The sequence below is a fragment of the Canis lupus genome, chromosome 25 (assembly GCF_011100685.1).
Source record: "Canis lupus familiaris isolate Mischka breed German Shepherd chromosome 25, alternate assembly UU_Cfam_GSD_1.0, whole genome shotgun sequence".
NCBI classification, from domain to species: Eukaryota; Metazoa; Chordata; class Mammalia; order Carnivora; family Canidae; genus Canis; species Canis lupus.
In genome coordinates this window covers 8,749,534-8,775,257 of record NC_049246.1, presented here as the reverse complement: position 1 = coordinate 8,775,257, position 25,724 = coordinate 8,749,534, and the positions used below count along the sequence as shown (strand labels likewise).

General features: G+C 38.2%; 1 protein-coding gene and 1 long non-coding RNA gene across 16 annotated transcripts in view; one reads left to right on the top strand and one right to left on the bottom strand.

Annotated features, from left to right (window-relative positions):
* Positions 1–25,724, top strand: part of LOC111092301 (ankyrin repeat domain-containing protein 26-like) — a 95,430-nt gene that overhangs the window by 57,194 nt on the left and 12,512 nt on the right. For 3 of the 15 annotated variants that reach the window (XR_005378374.1, XR_005378373.1, XR_005378372.1), the window contains exons 3-4: positions 18,647–18,817; positions 19,369–19,477. The exons of 1 other annotated variant lie outside the window; for it this stretch is intronic. The gene's annotated coding sequence lies outside the window, so the exon portion shown is untranslated. 11 more of the 15 variants (XR_005378378.1, XR_005378379.1, XR_005378370.1 and 8 more) reach the window with 10 other exon arrangements.
* The window catches only part of LOC111092302, a 194,790-nt gene continuing 171,697 nt past the window's right edge, over positions 2,632–25,724 (bottom strand). Inside the window, exons 4-5 of the long non-coding RNA XR_005378386.1 lie at positions 23,528–23,613; positions 2,632–3,027 (exon numbers count right to left, since the gene is read on the bottom strand). This is a non-coding gene — a long non-coding RNA (uncharacterized LOC111092302). The remainder of the gene's footprint in view (positions 3,028–23,527; positions 23,614–25,724) is intronic.

Sequence of the window (25,724 nt, the reverse complement as noted above, 5' to 3'; positions counted from 1 at the left end):
TAAAAGTAAAAAGAAAAATATGTCACATACAAACACTTATCAAAAGAAAGCTGGATTGTTTCTATTAATACTAAACAAAGTAGACTTTAGAACAAGCAAAATTACAAAGAAGCATTATGTAATAAGAGGTCAATCCACTAAGAAGACATACAATATTAAATACGTATGCCACACATAAAAAATGAAACCAAAACTGGTGTTAAAATACAACTAGAAGAACTGCAAGGAGAAGTAAACCCACAATCATTAACTGGAGGCTTTCAGTTTCCCCTTTCAGTAATAGAACAGGTAGACAAAAAATAATACCATATGGAACAACAACACTCCACCAAAGAACAGCAGAATATACAAATTCTTTCAAGTGCACAGGGAACGCTTAGCAAGATAGAACATATACTGGATCATAAAAAAAACTTAACATATTTAAAAGTATTGAAATCATGCAAAGTATATCCTCTAACCATAATGGAACTCATCTAGAAATCAATAATAAAAAGATATCTGGAAAATTCTCTGATTCTTAGAAATTAGATAATAATTTAGATAAAAATTGACAAGAAACAATCCATGGGCCAGAGAGCAATTCTCAGGGAAAATAAAACATTTTGAACTCAGTGAAAATGAAAATACAGCATAACACAATTGGTGAAGTAAAACTACCATAGTACTTGGGGCGGGGTGCAGAATATGTCATTAAATGCATATATGAGGAAAAGAGAAAGGTTTCAAATTAATGATATAATTCTACTTTAGGGAACTGGAAAATAAGAGCAAAATAAACCAAAGTTATCAGAAGGAAGTAAATAATGGAAAGCAGAGATCCATAAAATTGAAAAAAGAAAAATAGTAAGTACAATTAGAAATTGGCTTTTTCAAAAGATCAATAAGATTGGTAAAACTTTGTACAGGTTGACCAAAACATAGAGAGAAAGAGAGAGAGAAGATACAAATTATATCAGGAGGAAAAAAGATGGCATCATTACAGACCCAATGTACATTTAAAGTATAATAAAGGGAATATGATAAAGAACTCTATACACATACATTTAAACAGCTTGGATGAAATAGAAATTTCTGTAAATACGTAAACTACCAAACCTCACTGAAGAAGAAATAGATAGCTTTTGAATAGTTCTATATTTATTAAATGGATTAATAGTTGAATGGCACAGGTCAGTATGGATACAGAAAACTAAAGATTTATTTACTGAGGTGGGGCTCCTTATTTTGCCCCTGCTAAGCAATATACTGGTCCCCCAAATCTGAGATTTTGATTAATTTATTTAATGAATGGTGTTGAGTAGTAGGTTGAGAACTACAGGTTTTAAACAAATGTCTTAAAAATAGGAGAATGATAAGTGGCTGTTAAGGTCTTAATCTCCCTAAATCAAGGGGATTTTGGTAAATGTGTTTTGGAATAGATATCTACTTAGAATAGATAGCCTCTAGAGCCAGGGATAGTAACCAGGAGGATGTTACTGAAATGTGGTGGTAAAGATTTGATCTCTAGGCAGGCAGTTTTCAAAAATGAATGTAAGGGATAAATCTAAAAACTGGTATAGTTTATGTATAACCACATATTTATTTTTATTTTTCCCCAAGTAAGGTAATTTTCTACATAAGATAATACACAGCTCTACTTTTTGGGTAAAAGGCATGTACTCAGTAAGCATTTCTAAGGCATCTGGAAAGAGCTCCCTAGTTCAATACCCTTTTCCCTCATCTGTTCTAGACAGTTAGACATGTTTTGGACTAGCTTCATTTCCACAATAGGTTTTTTTTTAAAGACATTAAAATGACTGAATTCTCCAGGCAGAAAATGAAAACCCTAAAATAGAGGCAGAATAACAAGTATTACTTCTGTTAAAACAAATATAGAATTTAAATACACAATTGAGCTGCTTCTGTTTGTGTGCTTTAACATTTAAATCTTCTTACCGCCCTACAATAATTGAAATTGCCCAAAGAAAAATAACCAATCTGAGATGGAATAAAACAATTCTGGTGGTCTGAGGAACAAGCACATTAGTCAAGTAGCATTGGAAAAATCCATTTTTGTATGTAATTTTGAGAATAAGCCTTTAGGTCAGCATTGTGCTGAGAGCTAAAACAATGTGGCCAATGAGAACAGCTCTTTTGTGATGTTCTCAGTGTTTCTAACTTTATCCCCATCTGTTTGAAAATTTCTGCAGTGGTGCCCAGAACAGCTTGTTGGTAGCAATGAGGAAGTTTCAAGGGGCAAATTTTTCTCGGGACCAAATTATCTTCAAACTCAAAAGAGAATCAAGGTGGTCTTTTAAGAGCTCACTATTCTAAGTTTTGTTCATGGATCAGCCGCATTGACATATCCCGAGGGCATGCTGGAAATACAGAATCCCAGCCCCCAACCTCCTCCTATGACCTACTGAATCAAAATGTCATTTTATCAAGACTTCCAGGTGACATTGCAAGTTGAGACAATGTGGTTTTTTTTTATGTTTTTAAAATTTAAATTCAATTTGCCAACATACAGCCCATTAGTTTCAGATGTAGAGTTCAGTTATCAGTTGTATCACATGTGCTCATCACATCATGTGCCCTCCTTAATCCCCATCACCCACTTACCCCATCCCTCCTCCCATGTTCCCCTCAACAGTCCTCAGTTTGTTTCCCAGAGTTAAAGAGTCTTCATGCTTTGTTTTCCTCTCTGATCTTTCCCCATTCAGTTTCCCCTTCTTCTCTTATGGTCACTTGCACTATTTCTTATATTCTGCATGTGAATGAAACCGTATGATAGTTGTCCTTCTCAGATTAACTGTGTTTTAAGCTCTTTGATAAGTTTTTGTTGGAGGGTGGTTTGAGAGACAAGAAGTTTACATATCTTAAGAGACAAGTGCTGATTCTTTAGGTGAGGGTTTGGGCATTGTAGCAGTGTGGCAAAACAGCATCCAGGGACGATACAGAAGATGAAAAGGCCTCTGCTGGCAATGATGCTGAGAGAATAAACCTTCTATGGCACAGCAGAGCTCCTGGAGACCTCTGAGATGCCTATCAAGTTTAAAGACAAGAGTTACAGTATCAGACAGGTGGTATCAATGCTTTCTTCAAAATCCACCAGTTTTTGGAAGTATGCATTTATGATTTAACAACCACGCTCAAGGAGTCAGTCTTTCAGCACTTTATCAGACCAAGAGAAAATGATTAGATCTGCAAACAGTATAATACACGAAAAAAGAAGTATCTCCTTCCCATAGGAGGGACATGGAATGAAAAAATTCGGTTTGTAATTGACAACCTGGAGAGATGCTGAATGATACACTAGGGTCCAAATTCAGTCTTTCTCCAATTTTCAAAGTGCAATCCTGGCCCAAACCTCTGGACACACACAGAACTCTGCCAGTAACAGTTTGTGCAGGATGAGGAAATCTTCCCTTGTCAGTCTCTGGCAGTCAAGACCCCTCTACTTCATTTGAAGATTAATTTTCTAGTTAAATCTTCGTATTCTTTGTTCTCAAATATCTTTTAGGAGGAGAACAGACAGATCTGGATGATCTAGATGAACTTGGCCAAGTGATCTCACATGTCGATAGGGCAATGAGTGAGGCTTGGGTGGGGTGGAGCTCCTCTCCCTCTTTTCTCCTTTTGGATCTCTGTTTCTCCTCCTGAAGCAGCTACTCTCATGACCTTTAGTTGGCTTATTAGTGGAATTCCATTTAGACATGACTATATAAGTGACTTCTAAATGTCAAATAATAAGGATGATTTAACCATCTGCTTTTATTGATTGCTTACCCTGTCATCTTAGGAATTTCTTATGGTGCTCTGCTTGGATAGTTAAATGTTCTTCACTGAATCATTCTCAAAGCTTCTGAAAGCTCCCAACAATGAATAATCACATATAACCTTCACAGAATCCCCGTTGCGGTGTCCTGATATTAGAGACAGTAGAGAACAGGGGAAGAACACTGCCTTGGATGCCAGACACATGTGCCTTAGCACTTTAGCTTGGTTACTCCTAGCTGTGCCTCTTTGGGTAAGTTGTTTAAACCTCACTGAGCTTCAGTTCCTCACTGTAATAGGGGAAAAATTATATCTATTGCATAGTTTTCTGTGAGGATTCAGAGATAAACATAAGTCACTCAGCAAAAACATAGGCACTTATTAAGGAATTAAGAAGATTACATTCCCTTTTCCTTTGTATGGTGAATAGTTTAGTGTAGTTTCCCTAGAGTACCTAGCATAAGTCAAAACTTCGGTGTCAGTTTTGCTGAGGGGGTGTAATACAGGGAAGCAAAAGTGAAGGAACCAGGTAAGTGAGGTAGGGGATGAGAGAAAGCAAGTACAAAGGAGAGCATTCCAAACTGGTCCAGACTTTACCAGGAAACTAGTACCAGGAGCAACTTACTGGTTGCTCAGTCACATAGGACAACTCCCAAGAAGGAAAATGGAAATACTTAGTCCCAGAACAGTCTCTCGGGGAGGAAGAAGGGAGAAGAATCTGTTGGTTCCTTGCTATCTCCTTTTATTCACTGAATAGTCTCTTCTTTCCACCACTAGGGTGTAACTCTTCCACATTTCTGGTTATTTTTTCCCCAAGAGCAGTGGCATTTAGGTAGTTAAAGGGTATGAGCCAGCAACATTTTGTGCCTGCCTTTTTTGCATACTGCATTTCTGAAAGACACATTCTGGAAAGCCAGTGGGATAGGTGGGTTGGGGAGCTTATGAAGCTTCTCACATCAGCACTTTAGTAGTGACAGCAAAGCACAAGGGCAGGGAGAGCCCTGAAGCATGAGGCCAGAGGTGTGAGATCAGGCATGGTTTGGTCCTGCTTGTAGCAACATGGGAAATCCAGAGTGGCTGCTTACTGAAGCAAGGCCAAGTGCTGGGCAGCGAGACATCAGCCTCCATCATGAGGGCAAGGACAGAGCTCAGCAAGCTTCTCTTTAGTAAAGATGGACATCACCTCATGGTATCAACAAGAATGCCATTGGTACCAAGTGATATTCCTGGAGGGTCATCTGTATCACCAAGCAGACAACATAGTCAAGCAAATCTGAGAAATGCACAAACTGGGTCTGGTATTATGAGAATAGGATATGAGCTTTCAAGAGTTTATGAATGCGAAGGGATACAAATTTGCTCACTACACAGACAGGACCTAGAGCAAGTTTATTTTTAGGTCCCGTCTCATTAAAGCTCAGGAAAAGAGCTTGGGTTTAGAGATGTTGATGTGCAGAGTTAACTTGTTCTCTGACTTCAGAGTCTATGCTCAACCATGTAACTGTACCACCTGCCTCCACACAGACGTAGCACTAAAGCTGAGGGACTGAGGATTGTTGCCCAGCTCATGCAGAGACAGGGCCTCAGGTCTTAGCATACCTGCAATGACAGAACAAGCGGCTGTGGGAAATGTGGAAGACATTGAAAAAAAAAATTTAGAAACAGAAAGAGAACCAAGGGGGAAATCAAGAAATTAAGCAGGGCACTTGTGATTAGCACTGGGTGACATATGAATTGTGGAATCACTATACCGTACACATGACACTAGTATAATACTGTACGTTAACTTTACTGGAATTGAAGTAAAATTGAAATTTAAAGTAAATTGATTTGAAAAGTTTTTAAATAAAAAATAAATTAAGAAACAAGGAATTTTTAGGTTGAAAGGAGTAATTGTCACTTCTAGGTGATATGGAAGCCAATCAAGTATAAGAAACCAGGAATAAAAAAAAGATAATGGAGAGGCACCTGCGTAGCTCAATTGGTTAAATATCTGCCTTCAGCAGAGGTCCTGATCTCAGGGTCCTGGGATCCAGCCTTGGGCTGGGCTCCCTGCTCAGCAGGGGCCTGCTTCTCCCTTTGCCCCTCTCCAATTGCTTGTGCTCTCTCTCTCAAATAAATAAATAAAATCTTAAAAAAAAAAAAGACAAAAGAAACAAAATAATGGAGTTTTGTAATTGCTGCCCTGTCCAGAACAAATTCTGTGGCAAGATGGGGGCTGGGAATATTGCTAAGGATTGAGCAGTGCAATAGAAGTGAGGAAAGAGAGCTAGTGGTTTTTTTTTTTCTGAAAATATTTGTACTCAAGATAGATAAGAAAACAAGAAAAGTTTTAGTAGCTTGAGGAGAAGCAGAGTTGAGGTAAGGTGTATATATTTTTAAATACCATAATTCATTTATTTCATCTGCCTTGATATCATTACCTGTTTCTGGTTGTTGACAATTAGAATAGTGCTGCTATAAATATTCTTGTAAGTGTCTCTGGGTATATGTGTGTCCCTGTTTTGGTTGACAAAATCATCTAAAATCTTACTGTGTGTGCATCTGCTTGCTCTGTAAATTACTGGTAGAGGTATGTTAAAACCCATAGTACATTACTGATATATACTTCCTCTTTTGTTAATTTTTGCTGTGTATGTTTAGAAGAACACGAAAATTTAGAAGAGTATATTTAAACATACACAGATTTAGAATTTTTTATATCTTCTTGGTAAATTGAACTTTTAATCTCTATGAAACTTCCTTTTCTTATCTCTAGTAGTATTTCTTGTCTCTAATCTGATATACACTATATTTTGCTTAGGGTTTGGAAGGAAAATATTTTTTCTTTTTATTATAATATCTTTATTTTGTTAAAGATTTTATTTATTTATTTGAGAGAGAGAGAGAGAGAGAGAACATTAACAGGGGATAGGCAGAAGGTGAGGGAGAAGAAGGCTCTCCACTGAGCAGGGAGCCCAATGACATGGGGCTTCATCCCAGGACCCTAGGATCATGACCTGAGCCTAAGGCAGATACTTAACTGAGCCATTCAGGAGCCCCTATAATGTCTTTATTACTTTATATGTAAGATGTGTTTATTATAATCAGAATAATATTGTTTTTTAATCCAACTTCTCTGATCAAATTTTCCCACTTGTAAAGCATTTTAATCTATTTATGTTTATTAAAATGACATAGAAGCAAGGTATTTTTTAAGATGGTGGAAGCATTTGTTCTACTTGCAGGGACAGAAGAATGAAAAAAACTAAAAAGGTTGGAAAAATAAGAGAAGAAAGGAAATTGAGACTGACAACGCATGTTCTAGAGCTGATGGTAGTGATATTCAGAGTCCAGAGCATGAGACAAGGGGTCATCTTACAGAGGAAGCCAAGGAGGATTGGTACAGATCAGTGTTTGGCGGTGGTATAAAAAGATGTTTAAGAAGGTAGTCTCTGCAGGCCTCTGGTTTTCTCCCAAGGTAGGAGAAAATTATTCTACTAAAATATCTATAAGCAGAGCTGAGAGTTTTAGGGACATGGAAAGGTTTTGCAAGTGCTACCAATAGTTTATGGGAAAGGCAACTGTAAAATCCCCCTCCAACTAGCTGCTAACTTGCTTTCCCTGGGAGTCCTCAACTCCCACATCCTCTATGTCCACAATGTCACAGCTGTGAGAGTGTAACTTTCCCAGGTACTGCTAATGCTGCCGTTGGAATGAAACCTTGGAAGGAGTCAATGTGGAATGGTAGAAAGAGGACATTTTTATTCATCCCTCTGATTTCTGTCTTATGTGTAATCCAATTTGATCTGGCTTTTTTTCCCCACACAAGCTGGTACCTCTGTATGCACTGTCATAATCTTCTATTTATAAAGTGGCTTATTTAATACATCTCAGCTTGCATTCACTGCATGGTGAGATGGCTGGGGGTAGGCTAGGTGCTGGAAAGCTTATGATTCTCTAATACTGACCTCTTTTTGGCTTTACAATTTGTTGGTTTTTGGCTTTTCAACTTCTGCATCCTTAGGATAAAATCCTTGCTACTTGGTGAGACAGAAGAATGCAGTGGTCAAATTCACAAGCTCTGAGGTTAAATTCCCTAGTTTCAAAACATGGCTTCATCCTTTACAAACTTTATCACCTTGAACAAGTTCTTGACCTTCTTGGACTTGATTCTTTATTTGTAAAATGAGGATAAAATGATACCATCCTCACAGATTTTTCATGAGGAGAAAATGGCATACATGTTGTGATGAATAGTTTAAGCTGTCATCTTGGTTAGACCATAGTATCCAGCTATTCATTTAAACACTAATCTAGGGATTGCTCTGAAGGTATTTTGTAGATGCGGTCAATAACTGCAATCAAAACATTAAATAAAGGATATTATCCTCCACAATCTGAGTTAACAGCATCCAATCAGTTAAAAAGCCTTAAGAGTAGCACTGAGATTTCTTCTGCTTCAAGATGGCAGCATCAGCAGCCACCTGGAGCTCTCCAGCCTACCAGCCTGCCATATAGATTTTGAACTTGCCAGCCTCACCAATGTGTAAGGCAATTCCTTAAAATAGATCTCAGTGTGTGTATATATATATATATCCCACTGGTTCTGTCACTCTGGAGAATCCTAATACATACATGCAGAGTAGTTAGCCCAAGGCCTCGCCCATCACAGTCCCCACAAAGCATAGAATAACCATTATTATTTTATACATATCTTTTAATATAGAGAATTCTTTCTGGAAACATGGGTCAGCAGGGGATAATCTATGAAAAGGCAATCTTGACAATTATTCATTCTTGTCATACTTCCTGAAGTTGTAACATGTCTCTGTTCTATTTTTCCACTACAACAATGATGCTTATGATGTTCTTCATAATGTCTTAGGTCTTGCATGACCCTCTACCTGGCAGCCGATTTTCACTTGTATTTCTCTGACCTTGCCTTGGGAAGGCCACTTAGCCACTAAGCCTGCATTTCACATCACCTGTCAGCTCTTCAATGAGGCTTTGTAGCATCTGAAACCCTGTCACCTGTGTACCCTTTTTAATTTTGTGAGTTAGAGTTGAACCACAAGAATATCCAATAACGGAAGAGAGACCAGAGAGTTAAATGTCTTTGAGATTGAGCAAAGTGCCCTATGGGAAGTTGGTTTATTGGGTAAGAACTTAAGACACTCTACATACTATACTCATTGTACATAAGAAAACATTTTTTTTGTAGGTTGAAAAGGTTGAATGTTGGTAATTTCATATGCTTCACCATTACAATTATGCTCTGACTCACCTTAATGAATTTATAGTCTCTATTTTTAATACAAATATTTCTGTCATGAGAATATTATAACAAATCAGTGCTGTATAGGGCAGTTCTAAGCAACATATGTGTATAATTAATATTTTTATTATTATTATACGTTAGACATAGCAAAAGGAAATCCAAGGCAATCCAGGGATGAGTCTTAGCCTTTAACTTTCCTGGTGTTGGTCTCTTGGAGAAAGGGGGGAGTGGGCTAACTATGGAGGCTAGGGGAGCTCTCTCATTACTGACATCACAATAGGTAGTTTGTAGCATAAGCCTGCAGCCCAGAGAGCCATCAGTAAGCTCTATGTTTGCTCTAGCTGATCCAGATATTACTGTGGGGAAAGATGAGTATTAAGTATCGTATTATCAGCTCTTCTCTGCCAGTAAGCTATTTTCACTGTTTGGGGGATTTTCAGTACAGATGGCACCAGAGACTGAGGCAAAATGCTAAGCAATGCTATGTATACATGCCTGTGTTTTTGGAAAGAAGAAAAATAATGTTATTTATTAAAATAGTTTTTAAAAACCCTGTCTCATACTTCACATCATCAACATAAATGAGCAAAATGCCATGTCCTTAATAGATGCGCAATAAAAATATAAACTGCAGTGTATGATAAGAGTAGAATAAAGGCCTTGACATTTTTGTTGGGTTAACTGGGTTTAAATCCAAGGTCTGTCAGCAAATAGTTGTATAACCTTGGGCAAGTTAACGTCTCTGTAATTCAGTTTTCTCTTCTGCAAAATGGGGTCGCCTGGTTGGCTCAGCTGATAAAGCAAATGACTCTTGATCTTGGGGTCATGAGTTTGAGTCCCATGTTAGGGGTAGAGATTACTTAAATAAATGTTTTTTTAAAAAATAAAGGGCAGGGATGCCTGAGTGGCTCAGTTGGTTAAATATCTGACCTTTGATTTCCGCTCAGGTCATGATCTCAAGGTTGTGAGATCAAGCCCCACATTGGGCTTTGTACTCAGTGTGGAGTGTGCTGAGATTCTCCCTCTCTCTCTGCCTCTGTCCCTCCTTGTGCTCATACTCTCTCTCAAAATAAACAAAATATTTTAAAAAGTAAAGTTCAAATTGGTTACAAAGTAGCATTAAAATCCTAAAAACCCAACAATTCACAAAATGTCCATACTCCATAAATAATACAATTTCCCCCCTTAATTAAAATGGTATATTAATTACTGTGTGCTATTACGTAGGTCATCAGCCACCAGCCAGATTGGATCTCTTGATTTATGAGGACTTTTGTTGTATTTATTTCTGCTCTATACCATTACTTCTTCCTGTTATTTGATTACCTTTGGCAAATGCCTGAAATGGCTTATACATCATTTCTCTCCCTACTAATGGTGATGGCATTGGTGATGATCATTAAGATCAGTCAACAAGATAACCTGACCAATGCATCCACGTCTACGTCCTCAGCCTCAAAGCAAAACTGTACCTATGTATTTTGTCCACCGTGAATTAAAAATGAATATATTTTGCTCTTATATTGCTATGTGGGATTTGAGAATTCAACAGTCTATAATCAGAGGAAAGCACTGTTCCAAACTACCAGCTTCTTTGAATGCTATACCTCACAGGAATTCAGAGAAGCCCTAAGCATCTTTATCAGTTATTTTCAAAAGATTTATTGGAGGAAGTTTGGCATCTTAACACTGCATGATTTTTTCTCACTGCTCTGAAAACTGCATTCAGATTCACCCCAAAGCCACCAAACTTGCATCAGGAAATTCAGCCTTAGAGCAGAGAAATGGCCTTTCCAATAAAAGTGATAAAAATAGCTTAAAGTTTCCAGGGTGCCTTTCTTCTGAAACACTGCTAAAGCCTTTACATCGTCTGGTAAAAAAAAAAAAAAAAGATTTTTATCCCAAAAAGGTTTCTTTCTTTGGGTGGCATTTGATTGGTAAAGTTTCTCAAAGTTTACATATATTTTTGAATATCTTTTTCCTCTTCTGTGGTCATATTGTCAGATCCAATGCATTTCAATTTAATTTCTTATGGAATCTATTCTTTTTTAAAAGAAAATAAATCAGCATTAAGAGCTAAGTCACTTAGTTCCTTTATCGTTCAGTTTCTCTGGATAACATTTTGTTTCCAAATACTTTCTTTGTGTTCATCCACTCCTAACTTCATCCTTCCATTTAATTTGGGATATTCCCAGCTGGGGCTGATGAGCTGACATAGTACTGATGCTCCAAGGACCCTGGGCCCCAATTAACAGACTTCTCAATAAGAGTATCATATTTCATTAACTGATGTTCAGATTTGGGGGCTTGGCTCTCCTAGAAAGTTAAAACTGCTTCCTTCCATTGTGTGATGGTTAATCCTGCTATCTGTACTCCTGTCCCTTTGTCTTCCCTGCATATATATTTGTTTGTGGCATTAGAGAAATAAACTTATATTCCTACTCTCCCAAGTTTTCAATTTCTTATTTTTTTCAGTATTTCTTTAATTTCATCCACATTACGCAAATTTTCCAACTCTGCTTTAATTGTAGGCTATAAAAGCAAGTATTTTTGTTTTTCAGAATTTTTTTCTATTTTAAGAGCAACATATGCTCTTTGCAAAAAAAGGTTAAACATTTCATATGTAATTTCACCTCAAGGAGATTAGCAATGCCCATATTTTTCCCCTGTTTTTTAAAATAAAGATTTTATTTATTCATGAGAGACACAGAGAGGCAGAGACACAGGCAGAGGGAGAGGCAGGTTCCCACTGAACAGGGAGACTGATGCAGGACTTGACCCCAGGACCCCAGGATCATGACCTGAGCCAAAGGCAGATGCTCAACCACTGAGCCACCCAGGTGCCCCTTTCCCCAGTTTTTTGACTTAAAAAAAATCCAAAATGAGATCATATCTAATTAGGATGAAGTTTAACAAAACTCAGAACCAAAAAGAGCCAGTGTACTAAGCATAATGAACCAAGTATTTATAGATTTTTCACATTATAGGTTTATAATAGATATATTATACTTGTATAAATTTAAAACATTTTATATAATTTGTGAACTTGTTCCCAGATCTTGCTATTATTTTTTTAAAAAAATAATAGTCCCCCCAAACTTATATGAATTTATTGTTTGAAAGCACCTGAGGGTTTAGGTACTTCTAAGTCCTTTAAAACTTTAACTACTGAATGATAGATTATTTTGCCTTGGACTTAAATGAAATAACAATAGACCATGGCCCATGGAAAGTGAAGTAAATGCAGAAAAATTTGGAATATGTGTGTTAGTAGGGTTCTCCAGAAAAGAATCAATAGAAAGAGTGTGTGTGTGTGTATTCATGTATTTATATAATATGTATGTGTATTATATATATATATACATCATATGTATATAATTTATTTTAAGAAATTGGCTCATGTGACTGGGGGTGCTGGCAAGTCTTAAATCTGTAAAGAAGGCAACAGGCTGAAAACTCAGGCAGGATTTGTAAGTTACAAAACTGTCTGAGACAGCCTTGAGGTAAGAGAACTAGAATTTTGTGCCCAAGTAAGCCACTCAGCCATCAATTAAATAACTGTTTTCACTTAAGTCGGCAACCAGACAGTTCAATATGAAAGGCCCAGAAGATGCTCTCAACAAACATTAAATAGTTGAAGAACAATCTAGAACTCAAAGTGCTTAAAGTCAAATATTCCTTCCTGGTTCTATTACTAAATCTGTGTCAATTTAAATAACTTCCATTTCAATAAATAAATAAATAATAACTTCCATTTCTTAAACATTCTCACTTTCAAAGGTGAAAATTCCACATGAAAATTAACATTAATCATTATTAAATTTTTAAGGGATAGGCGAATTCCTGTGCTATTAAAGCTCTTTAACAGAATAAAAAAAGATAAAACTCTTCCCAATTTATTTTCAAGATCTGCAGCCACAGTATTAGGCACGGAGAAGCCTGTGGCCATGTCAATGTTTCATTGCTATCATTGTTTGGGGGAAATCAGATTCTCTGAAATTACATGATGCTTTGAATAATATATCACAGAAAAACTTCAGAATAATCTTATAAAATATGCGACAAAACTCCTGTATAAACATTAATAAGTTGTGCTTACTTGCTCAAGTGCTGGCATCCAGAAAGCAGAACTGATACCATGCAGGGATGAGATATGTTTGGGCAAGTCAGAAAAAAAGGAAGATGGACAAGAGAATTTAGAATTTGGGCAAGAGTGGGGCGGAGATGCTACACCACCAAATCCGCAATGCAAAAGGAGGGAAGTGAAAAGAGGTAGGGCTGGTGGAGTAGGGGGAAGACAATATAGCTCCGAGCCAGAGGCCCCACTGACAGTTCTAACAGGGAGTCAAGGGTGATATTTCCAGGCAACATGTATGTCACAGAGCAGGGTCTTCACCAGAAGGTAGAGGAGTGGGGAGGATGATGACCTCATTTATTGATCTGAGGAATAACAACAATGATAATTATAATGATGGAATACTAATAGCTACCATTTCTGGAGCCCCTGCTCAGTACCAAGCTGTGATCTATCCTATCTCATTTAACAAAGGGATGAGGAGAAAATGAGCAGCTTCCTGGCACTGTAGGAGAAGTGGTGCCATCAGGAGAGAGCTGATCACAGTTAAGGTGTGGAAAGGAGGAGGAGGTTCCCAGAGTGGTCTGAGGACACAAGAGAGTTTATAGATAAGGGGGAGTACAAGACAGCAGAATGTTAAGGGTTTAGGATGAAGGGGGCTGAGGGGGAGTGGTGAGGGCATTACAAGGATGGCACTATGGGAAAGTATGAATAACCAGAGGGATGTGTCACACACTCCATGCAATAATGGCGGAACAGCAGACTTGGGGCACAGGACATTTAGACTTAATCATTGATCACAGGTTCTCTCTGGAGCAAAAACACAGGACAGTAAAAGATAGATGCTAAATCACTGACCCAGAGAAGTCCAGGTATGGGAAATGAAAAGAAGGCAGAAGGCAGAGCAGGGGAAGTTCAGAGAATCTCTCCACCTGGGACTTTTCAGGGGTGGTCAGCAGCAGAGCAGAGAGGAGGCGTTGGGTGCCAATGACACTCAGGCCGTGAGAGGAGGTGGTTTTTTTCTTGTTTCTTCAGAGAGTTGGCATCACTGAATATATATATATATATCTCCAGTCTCTCAGGAGAATAAGGCTTCTGTAGGCTCTTGAGCTATTTGTCCTCATATGTTATCCACAAATAAATATATATTGAGTTCCTACTGTGTCCTGTTAGGTGCCATTGGGAGACAAAGATGGCAAAAACAGGGCCCATACCTTCAAGAAATGTAGGTTCTATTTGAGAAGAAAGGTCATAACCAGTCAAATAATATAAAAAGTTAATGATAAGACAAAACAAAATTATAATTAAGTATATGACATTTGGGAAATAAACCATGCAAATAAATAGGTGTTTGAATTCAGAGAAGGGAAATAGATCTAAGTGGTATGGGAAGGTTTCAGAGGGGACAAGGAGCAGTTGGCACAGGGGGTGAAATAGCATTTGGACAAGTCAAGAGGCAAGTGCATTCCAGGCATAGAGTAGACAATAACAAAGTTAGAGAGCAGGCAGCAGAAGGCTCATGTTGGAGCAGTTGTGTAAAAAGAGAGGCAGAGAGGCTTCAGTGAGGAGGGCCTTGAATGCCAGGATGAAGAGCCAAAAAAAAAGCAAGAGGTACCCTGAGGGCAGTGAGAAGTCATGAGGGTATGAGTCTTCATTTCACTCTCTATAAGTTGATTTCCCCTTAGCCAATAGTTCTTTAAAACAATTCCACGTGGTTGGTTAGCTCCAGGATACTCACAAATATCCAATATATAAAATCAAAGATTTTGATTTGGGACCAGGCACTATGCTTTTAAAGGCCAGAGTTTAGTCATTCTTGGTAGCTGCAGTCTTTTGGGTTGGGATGCAGGAAGAAAAAAAGGACATCCAGAGGAATGCCTAACCTAGATGTGTTTGTTTTCATATGTTAACCAACTGGTTTTGGAATATACTGAGAAGGAGAAAACGTAGTGTGCAAAGCCTGGAGTTTAGGGATCTACAAGAAGAAACAGAACAGGGCATATGCTGATGGCTGAATGATTTCAACTGTCATGCTTGGATCTGACATGTTGGATTGGGTATGTTTCAACAGGTCTTTATGAGTCCTTGGGACTTGAAGACAGGCAAGCCTACTATGTCTGGCTTCAAGATCATCATGAGGTCATATAAATATGTTAATCCAAACTGGGAATGATGACATTCTTCCTTATGTATCAAGTTTGCCATTTATGAGTGCATGGCTATAGAGATAAGGAATTGTTATGGACATATGTGTCAATATATATACTCAATAATGGCTAATCCTTGACCTTATATTGGACTATATGAATAAAGTTAAACTATTTGAGGAGTAAAGGAATGTTTGTGAAAATTGCTCATTTGAGGTGTGGACAGTTTATAAGGTAAATTATAGGAAAAAAATACACAAATGAACTAATTTATGTAAAATAGCCTTCACAGTATCTGGCATATTTTAAGAACTTTAAAAAAGACTTTTATTGCTTTCAAACCTTATTCATATTTCTGGGTTCATACTGGCAGGTTACTTGGGGCAGGTTACCTGACCCAGGCAGCACTGTGGTGATGAAAATGGGCATAACCAATTTTTAACAACCATAGTTTAACACAAATAATGAGCAAAATGTCTGATGGGGTAGAAGATGGGAGGCCTGGAGGCTTTGGGGGAGAGTAGGAGGTGAGTTCTGAGAGACAGCCTGGGATGATATATTTAGTTAAAAGGTGATATTTTTACCTCTCCTTTAGGAAATGAGCCAAGGTTTGGAAGTAGAAGTTTTATAACTTGTTGGAGCAAAGGGAAAGAGTTTAATAAACTGTGGTGGGAGACATGAGGACATGTTCCAGGCAATCATTAATGAAGTGAGAACGTCTCAGAACCAAGGAGCTCCACCTAGCACAAGCTCACCCAGTAGAAACATTGTTTAAATATTCCTCAATACTAGATATGTTAGAACATATTGTACCCTCTGAGAAGGCCAGTTCACATATCCACTTCCTGAACTTCAGGAAGTCACTTGGCTGACCCTTCCACTCTTTCCAGGATGCCATTTTTTCATTTTTCAGCTACATTGGGCCAGTCCATAAATCTCAATGTACTTTCAGTGGTTTCTCTGCACAAGCTCTTGAGGGTGTCATTTTCTCTCATGAAACATCATTCTCTTGATCCTTTTTAATGCTCATTAAATGCCAACTTCTTTACAAATATTCCCCTGATCCTTCTAAATTGATTTTAATCTCTTCCTCCTCTGGATACCTATAGCATTTTCTACTTATGATGAAATCCGACCTGTTTCATCATATATTAGGGTTATCATATTATATATATATATATATATATATATATATATATATATGAATATATTAGGGTTATCTTGCTCTAATTAATCCCTGTTTCCAATCTTACCAAAATTTAAGAGTAGATGGATTTTTATTTTAATTTTCTTTGGGCCTTTAACTGTATCTAGCACAACTCTTGCACATAGAATGTGCTTAATAAATACTTGCTAAATGAAACTGAATTGATGCTATAAAAATGGCTCCCTTTCTGGAGCACTCTTTTACTGAGAGGTAGGACCAGGGTTTCATACAGCATAGGATTCTCAGGGCTGGATTAGAAGTGGGGTGGTATGGACTTGGTTCTGGGGTTGCAGAATATGGTGCTAAGGGGATTCACAAGACAATATCTTTAGGGTGAACCAGATTTGAGAATGAAATAGTTTTTCAAAAGGAGTATCAACCAAAGAGAGAACAACCAAGAGTTTGCCAACAGAGAATAAGCTGGTTGGACAGAGAAATGACTAGGAAGTACGGGTAAAAAATCTTCTCAAGGTGACTGGAGTAAAAAGATTAGAACCTGGTTAGATAATTAAATGGATTAAGTTCTTTATGACACTTTCCTCCTTTATTGTTTCACTCAGTGAAATTTCAAACCAGGGTTTGCCATCATCTTAGTTCAGATATCATCAACATGGCTTGGTACAAGTTCTTATCAGCTACTCTGTGGTGGTTTATCTTAATGATCTAGTTAGAATCTGTTTTTCTTAAATTTTCCTTTAATATAAGCCTTCAAAAGTCTTCTTCCAATGCCTTCTTGTTATATATAACATGCTAAAACCCTACAAATAGGGTGAGGGTAACAGCTTTCTCTAATTTGGGTCAAACTGAATGGGGTGGACAAAACATAGGTGACTCATCCTGTGAGCAACAGCCTGAATATATCCAGACTCCTAGAATCTGATTATTAAGTTGTATCTTTTGACTTTGATTTTTCTGTGTATTCTGGATTTAGTAATTATCAAGAGGTTTGGTAAGAAGAGTTCTAAAAGTAAACACTTAGTGCAAGTCATACTTATTTTCGTTGAAAAACTTTGTGGTATAATGTGAGTCTCTCTGAATTTCAGATACCTTGCTTATGCAATAGGATATGCAATTCATGCCAAGAAGCCCTATTTGCAAAGTCTTGGAGGTAGCGAACTTTACGCGATAAGTTTTTAGTTTCTTTTCTTTTTTTTTTAAAGATTTTATTTATTTATTCATGAGAGACAGAGAGAAATAGCGAGAGAGAGAGAGCCAGAGACATAGGCAGGGGAGAAGCAGGCTCCATGCAGGGAGACCGATGTGGGACTTGATCCCAGGACTCCAGGATCACGCCCTGGGCTGAAGGCAGACGCTCAACTGCTGAGCCACCCATGCATCTTTTTCTTTAATTAATATTTCTTGTTTGTGAGAAAGCCAGGGATGAAGAAGACAGTGGTGTTCCCTCTGAGTGCCTACACTCTATGCCTTGGGCAGCTTATCTCATCAGACCAATTTGTCTTGAGGGATCAGTGCTTTCAATAGTTCCAACAAGACTCTACAATCTAGGAAAATATTGATAGTAAAATTATAGGTATCTGTCTCATTCCTTTTTAAGTGTCTCTGTGAAATGAAACGCCGGGACACCTGCACCCCGCTGTTTCTAGCAGCAATGTCCACAATAGCCAAACTGTGGAAGGAGCCTCGGTGTCCAACGAAAGATGAATGGATAAAGAAGATGTGGTTTATGTATACAATGGAATATTCCTCAGCCATTAGAAATGACAAATACCCACCATTTGCTTCAACGTGGATGGACCTGGAGGGTATTATGCTGAGTGAAATGAGTCAATCGGAGAAGGACAAACATTATATGGTCTCATTCATTTGGGGAATACAAAAAATAGTGAAAGGGAATAAAGGGGAAAGTAGAGAAAATGAGTGAAAATATCAGTGAAAATATCATGACAGAACATGAGAGACTCCTAACTCGGGGAAACGAACAAGGGGTGATGAAAGGGAGGTGGGCAGGAGGTGGGGGTGACTGGGTGACGGGCACTGAGGGGGGCACTTGATGGGATGAGCACCGGGTGTTATGCTATATGCTGGCAAATTGAACTCCAATAAAAAAATAATAAAGAAAAAAAAGAAAAGAAAAAGCACTCGTTGGGGAGGTTGTGCCAAGAATGAAATGGAATGTGATCTGAAAGGGATTTGTCCAGTGGAAATGTAAATGGTAATTATTGCCGTTTATTCTGCAGGTCCAGGAGTGCCTCTTCTAGGCCTGGTCTGAGCGAGACCAAGAGAGGAAATGGACCGGATAAGGTTCCTCCTTCCTCCTAGCGCTCCTGACTTTTCAGGCATGTCTGCCCTCTAGTGGCCATGATCCACAGTCACTTTATGTAAGGAGTGACCAGAGAGGAACTAAGGAGGTAGGTCTGGGTTGGTAAATAACAGTTCAGTAGGGAAACCAACCTTGTCCTCAGCCTCCTCCTCTGTAGGAGATATTGCCCACATCCCTTTTACCTATATTCAGTACCTGGAATAGTGTAAGGCACAGGAATAGACCTGACACTGTCATTTACTACTGACCTGAGCCAAATTCTTTGGCCTATCTGGGTGTCAGTTTCCCCATTTACACAGTAGGGGAATAATACCTAACTTGAGAGTTTTTGTGAAGGTTAAATGAACTAATTTATGTAAAATAGCCTTCACAGTATCTGGCATATTTTAAGAACTTTAAAAAAGACTTTTATTGCTTTCAAACTTTATTCATATTTCTGGGTTCATACTGGCAGGTTACTTGGGGCTGGGAATATATATTTAATCTCTATTTAAAACATCTTAGATGCTTCTCCAAGAAAAAAAATATTCTCTTTCTAACTCTTGAAGGGAAAACAGTTGCCCTAGAATTTTAAGTTTTACAATTCTAGAGGGTTAGATAAATCTGCCCATCTAAACTTGTTCTCATTTTTCTTTTCAGATTTGTGGCTCTACTTGCTACTTTAACTGGAGACTGATTCTAGCCCAGCAGAATTTTTTAATAAAACACATAATGAGCCTCTGGGGTCAAGGACTATCTTGTTATCTAGGTATATGCCCAGAATGAGTAGGTCTTTAAAAGCTGAGCACAAGTGAAATTCACTGGGTAACCATTCTCTCCATTTTCCCTTTGGTCCAACTTTCGCATCCTAAACCGAAGGACTGTGTGGCCAATCCTGTCACCTTCTCTGTGCTTTGTTGAGAAGAGGCCTACTTGAGGAAAGAGACATAATTTGGTATTCCCAAGCTGGATTTTTTAGTGCTATCAGAATCTTTCAGGCATTTGAGGGATAGGTCTTTAAATCTCACAGAGATAACAAACTGAGTGACCTTACAGAAGTTAGCCTGAGTCTGCTAGTACTATAGTCACTGTAGTCTGCTACTACCAGTTTGCAAAAGCCTATTGTGCATTTGGGGGAAGATCTGAAAGGAGGTAAAGGAATGAGCCATTCAGTTATCTGACAGTAAACTGTTCCAGGCAGAAGGAACAAACAAATATCTGGCATTTTTGAGAAATATCAAGGAGGCTGGTAAAACTCAAGAAGAGTGTACAAGGGGTAGATCTGAGGTCTGATAGGTAATCATGATTCCAGCTTTTTTCTCTGAGATAAAAAGTAGGGTTTCAGTGGGGGAGCAATCCAACATGTTTAACAGGATCATCTGGTTTCTGTATTCAGACAAGGCTATAGGAAGGCAAGTGTAGAAACAAAACTGTTAGGAACTCTTGCAATTATCCAAGTAAGAGATGCCCATGGCATGGACAAGTTTGGTAGTGGTGAGAGAAATGAAATCCTGGATATAACGTGACAATAAAGCTGGAAGATTTTCTGATAGACTGTCTGCCAGGTGCTAGGTAAAAACAGGAGTCAGAAAGGAGTCTATGTATTTTGACCTGAGCAATTAGAAGGATCAAGTTGCTATGACTAAGAGGGGAAAACTATGGGAAAAGTTAGTTTTGAAGGGATGGTCAGGAATTGGATTTGGACATATGAAGTTTGAGATATCTCCTCGATTCCCAAGAGGAAATGTCAGTTTGATACTTGATTACATGACCTGGAAATCAAGAGAAAATTTCAGGCTTGAAGTAAAAATAGAAAATTCTTCAGCATATTTAAAACCAAGATGTTAGATGAGATCATTGAGGAAGTGAGTATAGATGAGATTGAAGTACTAAACTCTGAGACACTCTGATGTTTAGAAGTCATTGGAAGAAGCATTGAGGGAGATTAAAGAGGATTAGGCAGTAATATCAAACTAGAGAGCCAAGGGAATCAAGTATTAGAATAGGGAGTTGATCAATTGTATTAGATGTTACTGATAGGTCAAGTAAGATGAGGACATAGAATTGACTATTTAGTTTGGCAACATGGAGGTCATTATTGACATTGAGAAAACAAATTTGATAGAGTGTTCTATATCTAGATTATAAAATCAATATTGTAGCTTGTCAATTTGTTTACATTTCCTTTCATACCGGTGATGTGGCATATCACTCGCTCTTAGGCAATCTCACTCATTCTTGTGTCCTGATATACAGTAGGTGCTCAATGAATGTTTGTGGAATGAATATGTAAATATATGAAAAGGAATATTTTAGGCTTTGACCTAGGATGTCCATTATGAGGTTGCTATTACCCCAGAGCTATTGGACCAGGAAAAGTTCTGTTACTAGACAAGACTATACTTGAATCACCCACGGATATAAATGGCCATTGATCTTATTTTTAATAACACTGTCATTCTATGTCTCATTTTTGCCTCTCATCATCACCACCACCACCACCACCATAATCATCATCATCTAATAACCACATTCCATCAGTTCTTCCTTCTTAATTCATGTTAGAGTGATTGTTCTACTCTTATCCACCAGCTTCTCATATACCTCATTATTTAAACTACCCAATATCATATGCATATTGTTACAATATTATCTTCATGCTCAGACCTTCAAAGATCTTTCACAGCTTCTTCCTACTATGTATTATACTTATTATCCTTTTTTAGTTTTGAAGAATGCCTATAATTTAATAATTCAACTGAAGATATTTATTGAGTGTGGTTATATGAAAGCCAGATATTGGAGATCCCTGGGTGGCTCAGCGGTTTGGCACCTGCCTTTGGCCCAGGGCACAATCCTGGAGTCCCGGGATCGAGTCCTGCGTCGGGCTCCTGGCATGGAGCCTGCTTCTCCCTCTGCCTGTGTCTCTGCCTCTATCTCTCTCTCTCGGTCTATCATAAATAAATGAATAAATAAATAAATATTTGGAAAAAAAAGAAAGCCAGATATTACCCTTTGGAGATACAATGGTGATCAAGTTAGACATTGTCATGGCCCTAGGGAGCTTGCAGTGTAATGGGGTCATATGGCAGAGACCATAATCAACAATTACAACTCAAAGTCACAAATGCCATAAGAAGGAAAGTGCAGAGTCCTCTTCATCCATGCCTTCTATCTAGGTCTTCCTCCCTTACTTTATATATGCTCCCAGGTGATCTCATTCACATTCTTAGATTCCATTAATAACTCCCAAATAGAAATGTCCAGCTCAAATCTTTCTATACATATCCACCAAATGTCTTTTGGATCTCTCCTCTTGAGAGTCTCACAATCACTTTCAAACTCAAAATGTCAAAAACTGAACCTGTCACTTCCCTCATCCCCTACACACACATAGCCCACACCTTAGTTCTTTCTCTGTTTTGGGGCACCATTGTCTGCAACACCATTAAATCAACTGCTCACCTAGACACCAGAGCATTAGCCTTGGCTTCCTGATCTATCTCATCGCACTTTAGCAGCCTGCCACTAGTTCTATTCATTCCTTCTTTTAAATACCTCTTGAATTTGCTCAGTTGTTGCCACTCCTACTGAAATGACCATTAAGAAACAACTGTTAATATTTACTGGACCTTTGTTATGTACCAGGTTCTGTACTAAGTGCTTTATATGTATTTCTGCATTTATTCCTCAGAGCAATGCAACTGGGTAAGCTCCAGTGAGCTCTAGTGTTATTCTCATTTTTACAGATAAGGAAAATGAGGTATAAAGAGGTTAAGCATTTTGCACCTACTGTATAGATGGTAGTTGAAGGAGCCTTGTAGCATGGACCAGGGTCATTAGCCACTGAACCCTCAAATTAGGCAGCTATATCATCTCTCCTCTAGATTTCTATGTATGTCAGCCTCCAACCATACCCTTTCCCAGCTTCACTTCACACCAGAGTGAAATATTTCCAACTAATGTTTTTATAAACTCCCTGATACACATAGGATAAATTCCAAAGTCCATAATGCACTTTTGACATTATTCTCCATATTCTGGCCTCTGATTATTTTTAGAGCCTTTTCATCTCCTCCCTCTCCCACCTACCACACAGCCCTAAAGCACTATCTTTAGTTCCACAAGCATACTTCCTTTCACCTCTGGGTCTTCTCACATGTTTCCTCCCTGGGAAATCTTACTCTATGACTGATCAACTTCTTCACATGTCTCACCATTTTTTTCTTTCTGGAAATATAATATTTTATCATTTAAGTTTCAGTTCAGATATCTCTTCTTCTAGGAAGGCCTTCTCACTGATTCCCCAAGTCTGGGTGGAATAATGTGGTAGGCAGGATAATGACTCCCCAAAGATGTCCATGTATTAATGCCAAAACCTGTGAATATAATACCTTGCATAGCAAAAGGAACTTTGCAAGATGTGATTAAGTTAAGGAGACTAGGGTGGGGACATGATGTTGGATTACTCGGATGGGTCCAATGTAATCACAAGGTTCCTTATAAGAGGGAATCAGAAGAGCCAGAATCAGAGAAGAAGAGGTAACAATGGAAGTCAAGGTCAAAGTGGTGAAGCCATGAGCCAGAAAACACAAGGAACTCCTAGAAACTGGGAAAGGCAAGGAAGTAGATTGTCTCCAAAGGATCACAGCTCCACAGACACCATGATTTAGCCCCATAAGACTAGTTTTGGATGTCTAAACCCCAGAATTGTAAGATGAAAACATTTTGTTGTTGTAAGCCACTAAGGTTGTGGTAACTTGTCGCAGCAGCAATAGAAAACTAATATAGATAGATGACTTTTTATATACTTCCATACCTTGCTTTCCTTTCTGTGTATTAACACTCTTAAGATGCCATTTAAGAGCCGGATTACTTGTTCATCTCCCCAGTAGCCCATGAGATCTGTAGAAGAACATCCTGAATCAGTATTACTCAAGTTACAGCCTTAAGGGCCACCATGGCCCTTAGCATGTGTAGAAATGCTATCATTGACTTTCTGTGTTTCTCAATAAATTGTAATGAGATGCTAGGTGTACTGCTTTTTGGTAGGTTTGCCTACTCGATATATGGCAGGAGCTATGGTTACTGCTATCATCTATGAGATTATTCTTAGTTTTGTTTAGGTTTGCTTGACTTTGAACAACTGAAAATCCACTCTTTCATGCAGTACTTTCTTGCCTTTGCATTTCTGCAGGCACAAGATCTCTTTTTATGAAAAGTTTAAAGACCTTTCTAACCTACCAGCCTCTCTTCTCTGAAGCACCTCAAACTGTGACTAGAGGGTGGCATAAAAATCATTCCCATTTTGGGGAGCTCTTACAGCTAGTTCTCCTGGGTCTTGGCTTGGACCTGCAATATCAGGATCTTCTTGAGAGGGGCATGGTCCTCCAGGTTATTCTGATATTCTGATGCAGATCCAAGTTGAGAACTTCTGAGACTCAACCCTACAAGATGAGGTGCAACTGTCACTCTGACCACTAGATGTCAGGCTTTTACCCTGCACTCTGGTTAAGCCACAGAAAACTTACTAGCCACACCCCTCCCTCTTCTATTTTCCACTTCAAGAGAAATTTGGTGTTCTGGGCCAAGTGCCAGGATAGGCAGTTCATATGCATTATCCCATTGAGCCTCACTCTGCACAATCACACTGCAAGTTAGGCATTATCCCTGATTTACAGATGAAGAAACTGAGGCACAGTGGGACAACACACTAACTGGTTGAACTGGGATAACTACAAAGCCTATGTCCTTTCCATTTAACCATGCTGCTTTAATCTGGTTGGTTTAGACAATTAACTGCCTTGCCTATAGAAGGAGTTTGGTGTATATTTAACACAGTAACAAAAAACAAAAAAAATTAAGACCAAGAGCAGATCCAGGTAAAATTTCTAGGCTCTTTTCAAAGCAACTTTATTACAATAGCTTACCCTATTTCTATTTTCATAAATGGTTGTAAAAGGAGAAATAAAAAAATGAGTTAAATGTGGTGCCTTTTAAATTTCCTGGGTAGTGTTTGGAGATGAATAAGCAAAGACCAAATGCTGGACACACATTCAGCATAACCAATACGGCCACCTATAAAATTTGGTATTGTGAGGCTAGAAGGAGTGAGATCCACCAAAAACTGACTCTAAGATTGTGTCCCTCAGAGCCTTCCATTCTGGGGACACACATTAGGACCTCCTCAGGGCACGGTATGTAGTGTTTCTTAATATGTGTGGTGTGCATATGTGAAAAAAGAGGACATTTTGGTCTTTCTACCCCCCATTTTAATAAGAACAACCAAATCTTATTGACTTTATATGTTGGCACTTTACGTAAGATTCAATTTTAAAAATGGTTTCCACCACCATTAAAAAGGGTAAACTTTTAATATAGGGTCATCCTACAAACTGATAATTATAGTATTTTGTGTAGACTTTTCCTTTAAAGTACTGTGCATTTATTTTTAAGATTCTTCAGTTAAAGAAAAAAATGGTTAAGGTTCTCAGGAAACAAAATGAAAATTAGGGATCAAAACAATTACCTTAAAAATAAACAAACAAAAAAAAACTATTTAAGGAGAAAGGTTCAGATAGAAGTTTAACCTTGCCTATTCTTTTTGTTGTTGTTGTTAAAAGCTACATCATCAACACAAATGATGAAACTAAGAATGAGAAACATCTCTTAGTTAGCAACTCTGTCCTTAGTCAAGGGTTGGGAGTGTCTTTGAAATGCACTGTACCAAGGGAAGGAGCATGGTGGGTGTGCATACTTGGTCACTGAGTATCTCCTAAACCACCGTTTCCTGACTCTGCCCAGATTTTAGACTTTTAGAAAGGAAATGCCATAAAGACTGGGATCAGCACATTAAGCTTGTATGATTACTACCATGTTTCCCTTTCTGAGCTGCTTAGGATAAAAAAAAAAAAAAAAAGATTAGAAAAATTAATGTCAAGTGTAAGATTGGAGACACAGTATAGTTGAAACAAATTAGAAACACATTTCTTTTTTTTTTTTTTTTTTTTTATTGG